Here is a 6,924-nt window from a genome sequence, read left to right as displayed (position 1 = left end):
CCACTGCAGTTAAAGTGGAGGGGTGGAGTGTTTGGGTCCACCTCCACCACTGTAAAAGGTCGGTCACTAACCTGCCTCCCTTCCCCAGCGCTATTTTACAGGTGTGAAGCATGATGGGGTGGCTACACACCACCTGTGTGATCTTCGGCATCGCCTCGCTTAGAGTGACATCGGCGGCGGTAATGGAACAGGGGAATATCATCTACATCTGTAACCCCAACCGAAGTACCCGGACATTCCACCTCTGCAAAGATGACGTTCTTCGCTGCCCCCATATACGAGGACGTGGTATCGACTCATGGAAGGTCATCCGGTTAACGGACCATGCAGGACTTATGACGCAATTGCACCGGTCCCAACGATGGGAAGGGAAGACTGCATGGACATTGCCTTGTTTTTGGAGCATATGTAAATTTGATTTTGGATGTGTTAACCTTGATGCCTTACAGGTAAAATCAGACTGTGAGGAGGGGGTAGGAAGAGGTTGTGAGAGAGAAAGAGGGACTAGACAGAGGAAGGGCTGTGTAAGAGGGGAGGTACAACCAGACATAGGTTATCAGGAGATGTACTTAATTTATTTTGGACCCGGAATGAGGGAAACCTGGACGGTATAAATCTCTTCTAGATTTACCACCGCTTGTATGGCCAGGGGAGGGTTGTCTGCTACCCAAACCCCACATCGGTGTCTAGGTTATTTTCTGTTTCACCGCTTTGGGGCACTCCCCAAACTGTGGTTCATTGTCAGAGTTCCGAGCCACCACCCGCGCAAGTTACTCTTCCTTACGATCCGGGTTCGGCCCTACCGGCTATTCGCCTTCCCCTTCCTCGGGATAATTCCCACTCTCAGTAGGATAAGCTTCAACGGTGGAGGGCATATATACCTAGCCCCTTCACTCCCAATAGAGACTCCTGGTCATACGAGAATTGTTTCAGCAGTGAGAGGTACGGCTGTTGCTGGTAGAGATGAAAATGAATATAACATGTCTGTCCTCCACTTGTACTGATCCAAAGTGTTGCATAATTGCATAACCCTGACATCAGGTCAATGTGCCTGTTACAATGCCACTTGTGTCCCGTTGACGCTAGGCATCCAACTCCTTTGTAGCTGGGCGAATGTCTCTCATATCACTGTTGGGTCTAGGGCGTTCCGCATTGCTATGAGGCCTGAATGGGCATTCCGAAGCTGGATGAAATGGGCTACTGGGGGTTCCCTGCTCAATCAATACACTGATTGTGATGCTAGCCTGTACACGGAGCAGGGATACTACTTTTTCTTTAATGGTACAGCGATCAATGTTTTGTCACCCCCATTTCCCCGCCAAATTGCTATCGGGACTCTCGTCCCCACCACAGTCCCCTGCCCCACTGAGTGGATACTGCACCATAAATTGGCGCGCCGGTCAGTCTCAGCCGAATTCTGCGAAGGTTGGAAGAAACCTCAGGTCCCAGCACCCAACCGGGGCCACTCAGCCGGATGGGGAATTCTGAGCGCCTTGACACTGGGGGGTGTGGGGGGTTCCTTGGCGGTCAACGATAGGAAGTATTTTATTTGCGGCCTTACCATCCTGGGAAACGAGACCTTAGGGGCTCGGGGCAATAACCAGGGAATTATCTCAACTGCGGTTGTTTGCCATGCAGAACCGGTATGCTCTTGACTATCTTCTGGCCCGTGAAGGTGGGGTATGCGCCATAGTGCAGGGTAAGTGTATCATGGGAGTTCAAGATTTAACCGCTAACATCACTACATTTATGGATCGCATAAGGGACCACCTGGACGGTATGCGGGACCCTGGCTCTTGGGGTAGCTGGGGATTCCGAGGTTGGAAGGATTGGTTGATAAATATGGCCATGTATCTAGCAGTGGCACTCGGCTGCACCTTTGTGTGCCTGGCCGTCCTTAAATGCGTGATAGGTAAAATGCAGGATGCGCTGGAACAGATAGCCGCCCCTAGAGTCTTGGCTGTTCGGATGCACGAGGATGCAGAGGATGATGGGGTGCTGCAACAGGAATTAGAAATACAGCGACGAATGTTCCTAGATGAGGGGCCGTGACTGCGGCTTGGACCGATAGTTTATCATGAAATGATAAAAGGAGGGAATGAGGAAATGAATAAATGAATGTGATAAAATTAGAATTATTAGTTAAGATAGGATAGATAGTAGGGCCGGTCCGATGTTAGTAGGGCCGGTCTGATGGTAGGGGGCTCACAGACAAAGGACAAAGAGATTTAGCCAAAGCCTGTTTGAAACCATCGGGGGAGGGTGGCCGCATGGTGAGCATGGTGAAAAGGATGCTGGGGTTACAATGCAAAGTGACCAATTAGGATATAGGGCCAGGTCAGGAGGTGTATAGAATGACCAATGGGAAGCTTATATGTGAATCGTACTGTGATTTTGAATATATCAGCAGAAGTTTCTTTGTATACTCTCTCTTTATTCTGGGCTCTCAGAAGACAGTGTGTGTGTCCTGAGGTCCTATGGATTGAGTCAGCCTTGCAAGTTAGTTATTATTAAATGATATGATACCTGCAAATCCATCTCAGATTTTATTGAATCTAGACTGACAGCAAATTAACCAGGAATCAACAGTTCCACTTATTAACAGCTCCAATTAAAATGTGCTGATTAATCTTTGCTGACAATTCTTACTGACTTGCACATACACACAGTGACACCTTTATTATCCATGATGTGGCGATGCCGGCGTTGGACTGGGGTGAGCACAGTAAGAAGTCTTACAACACCAGGTTAAAGTCCAACAGGTTTGTTTCAAACATGTGCTTTCGGAGCGCAGCTCCTTCCTCAGGTGAATGGAGAGGTATGTTCCAGAAACATTTATATAGACAAAGTCAGAGATGCCAGACAATGCTTGGAATGTGAGCATTTGCGGGTAATCAAATCATTACAGATCCAGAGATAGGGGCTGATACCAGGTTAGAGGTATGAATTGTCTCAATCCAGGACAGTTGGTAGGATTTTGCAAGTCCAGACCAGATGGTAGGGGGTGAATGTAATGCAACATGAATCCAAGATCCTGGTTGAGGCCGCACTCATGCGTGCGGAACTTAGCTATAAGTTTTTGCTCGGCAATTCTGCGTTGTCGCGTGTCCTGAAGACCGCCTTGGAGAACGCTTACCCGAAGATCAGAGGCTGAATGCCCTTGACTGCCCTTCCCTGACTGGAAGGGAACATTCCTGCCTGGTGATTGTCGCACGATGCCCGTTAATTCGTTGTCGCAGTGTCTGCATGGTCTCGCCAATGTACCACGCTTCGGGACATCCTTTCCTGCAGCGTATGAGGTAGACTACATTGGTCGAGTCGCATGAGTATGTGCCGCGTACCTGGTGGGTGGTGTTACCATGTGTAATGGTGGTATCCATGTCGATGATCTGGCATGTCTTGTAGAGATTGCCCTGGCAAGGTTGTGTGGTCTCGTGGTCGCTGTTCTGAAGGCTGGGTAATTTTCTGCAAACAATGGTTTGTTTGAGGTTGCGCGGTTGTTTGAAGGCAAGTAGTGGGGCTGTGGGGATGACCTTGGCAAAATGTTCATTTTCATTGATGATGTGTTGAAGGCTGCGAAGAAGATGTCATAGTTTCTCCGCCCCAGGAAAGTACTGGACGACGAAGGGTACTCTGTCAGTTGTGTCCCGTGTTTGTCTTCTGAGGAGGTCGGTGTGGTTTTTTACTGTGACGCGTTGGAACTGTCGATTGATGAGTCGAGCGCCATATCCTGGTCGTACGAGGGCATCTTTCAGCATCTGTAGGTGTCTGTTAAGCTCCTTCTCGTCTGAGCAGATGCTGTGTATACGGAGGACTTGTCTGGCATCTCTGACTTTGTCTATATAAATGTTTCTGGAACATACCTTTCCATTCACCTGAGGAACGAGCAGTGCTCCGAAAGCTCGTGTTTGAAACATACCTTTATTATCCAGAAGAAAGAAGGGAAATTCATAGAATCCCTACCTAGGCCCACGTCCCCACCCTTTCGCTGTAACCCAGTAACCCCACCTGACCTATGGGCAATAAGGGGCAATTTAGCCTGGCCAATCCACCTAACTTGCACATCATTTTCTTGCACCGATAAGCGCTGAGGATATGGAACTCAGAACCAGAGCATCTATGTCTGAGCTGAATACTTATAGGTAAACTCACACTGTAAACAAATTGTTCAACAGCTGAAAATGGAAAGGAGTTCACTCTCAGGCAGTGTAAATCATTTTTCCCTTTACATTTGGTATTCTTGTGAATTGCCCTGCTGAGTGCAAAACGAAAAGCTTCAACAACATGAGCCTTTTATCAGCAATCCTCAGATTCTGTATCAAACAAATAAACTCCCAATTCACTGAATAGAATGGCAGAATGACTATGAAGGAGTCTCCATGGTGTTTAGAGACAGGAAATGGAGGAAACTTGCAGTACAGGAAGAGGGCATTCAGCCCAGAGTGCTACTTTCAAAGTGATTAGTTGTTCAGGAGTAACATTTGTGCCTCTGTAAACAACGTGCAGTAAAATCAGTTTGATTACCACCCATTTTCACTTTTTCCTTTGCACCAACATCGCTATCGTCAGTTCAGATCTGAGTCCAGGAAGTTATTTTGTGGCTGTCCCAGCCACCCGTATATGTGCCTGATCCAGCTATCCCCCACCTCATTTGGGAGCAGCAATATCTCCAGCAGCGCATTATAATAATAATCACTTATTGTCACAAGTAGGCTTCAATGAAGTTACTGTGAAACGCCCCTATTCGCCACATACCGGCGCCTGTTCGGGGAGGCCAGTACGGGAATGGAACCCGCGCTGCTGGCATTGTTCTGCATTACAAGCCAGCTATTTATCCCACTGTGCTAAACCAGCCCCAACTCCAGTAGTTGGAATGTTGGTAGCTCCTTTTGCGCAAAGACCCGCACCTGCCAGGATCTAAACTCACTCGCCCTCGGTCGCTCAAATCCCTCCCGCAGCTCATCCAACCCAGCGAATTTCCCCTCCGAGAAGATATCCCTGACCTGCTTCAACCCCTCCTCTTACCGCCTATTCATCCTATCCATCCCCCACGGCTTAAACCTGTACAGTGGTGTCAGCACCGACATGTGGCCCAGCTTAAAGTGCCTTCTCAACTGATTCCAGATCTTAATAGCCGACTCCACCACCGGACTCCCCCTATACATCCTCAGAGTCAGCGGCATCGGGGACGCCATCAGAGCTCTCAAACTTGAGCTCCTCGTCCTCTCTGCCAACAGCACCCTCGTGGGGGCCACCGAGTATCTCTTGTTGACCTCAGCTATCTCGTCCAATAAACTGCTGTTCCTCCTCCCTCCTTATCCTATCCCTATGGGCCTTAAACAAAATAATTTCCTCTCGGACCACTGCCTTCATGGCCTCCCAAAACGTAGCTACCGTTCTGGTTGAGCTCCACATTGTTCTTAATTGCCACTCTCATCCTCCCACAAAACTCCTTATCAGCCAAATTTTCTGAATCCAGCCTCCACCAAGGCCTCTACACCTGTCCTGAACAACACCTTACATCCAACCAGTGCGGTGCATGATCTGAGTTCACAATCCCTGCATATTCCATCCCTGCTCACCACGAAAAATTAACTCCGAGAGTGCACCTTATACACATGCGAGAAGAAGGACTACTCCCTTTGTTCCCTTCCTCCCGGGTTCCCAAACCTCCATGGATCCGTCATCCCCATCCTTACCATGAACCCAGCCAGCTCTTGCCATCTTCGACTTTCCCATCGCCTTAGGGCTCAACCTATCGAACCTTGGCTCCAAAACATAATTCAAATCCGTCCCCCAGGACAAACTGGTGAGAGTCCAGGTCCGGAATTGTTCCCAGTAACCTCTTTACAAAACCAACATCATCCCAATTAGGCCCATACATGTTCAGCAACACCACCAGCGTCAACCCAAAACCTCGCGCCCTATCACGTACCACCAACCCCCCCCCCCCCCCCCCCCCCCCCACAGGATTCCGCTCCTTCATGGCCTCCGTTCTCTTGCTCAACAAAATTGCTACCCCCTTGATTTCGTATCAAACCCCGAGTTAACCACCTTTCCCTTCCTCAGTCTCACCTGGTATTTCACCGGGAGAGGCGTCTGCTGCAAGGAAATCACCTCCGCCCTCGTGCAATACGAGGCAGCACGGTATCACAGTGGTTAGCTCACTGGCTTCACAGCTCCAGGGTCCCAGGTTCAATTCCCGGCTTGGGTCACTGCTGTGTGGAGCCTGCACGTTCTCCCCGTGTCTGCGTGGGTTTCCTCCCGGTGCTCCAGTTTCCTCCCACATTCCAAAGATGTGCAGGTTAGGTGGATTGGCCATGGGAAATTGCCCTTCGTGTCCAAAAAGGTTAGGTGAGGTTTCTGGGTTACGGGGATAGGGTGGAGGTGTGGGCTTAGGTGGGGTGCTATTTCCAAGGGCCGGTGCAGACTCGATGGGCCGAATGGCCTTCTGCACCGTAAATTCTATTACAACCCTTACAAAAACAAAACATCAAAAGACACAAAAGATCTCCTGAAAAAAGTAGGGGGGGCGGATCAATCACCCCCCTTACATATTGACAACTTCTTAACTTCCCCCCCCACATCAGCAAACAAAAACAATTACAAAAAAACAACTTTTGCGGACGCATCTCCTCCCTCCCAAGTCAGCATTCAGCTCTCCCCCAGCTTATGAAAAAAAAAATGAAAATCACTTATTGTCACGAGTAGGCTTCAATTAAGTTACTGTGAAAAGCCCCTAGTCGCCACATTCCGGCGCCTGTCCAGGAGGCTGGTACAGGAATCGAACCGTGCTGCCAGCCTGCTTTAAAAGCCAGCGATTCAGCTGAGTGAGCTAAACCAGTGAGCTAACTCCCTGATAAAGTAATTCGCCTTCTCCAGCATCCCAAAGTAACATTATTCAAAGCCTGGCTGATACAACAC

This window comes from Scyliorhinus canicula, chromosome 17, assembly GCF_902713615.1.
Source record: "Scyliorhinus canicula chromosome 17, sScyCan1.1, whole genome shotgun sequence".
In the NCBI taxonomy this organism is placed as follows: Eukaryota; Metazoa; Chordata; class Chondrichthyes; order Carcharhiniformes; family Scyliorhinidae; genus Scyliorhinus; species Scyliorhinus canicula.
Note: the sequence above shows the minus strand (reverse complement) of the source record.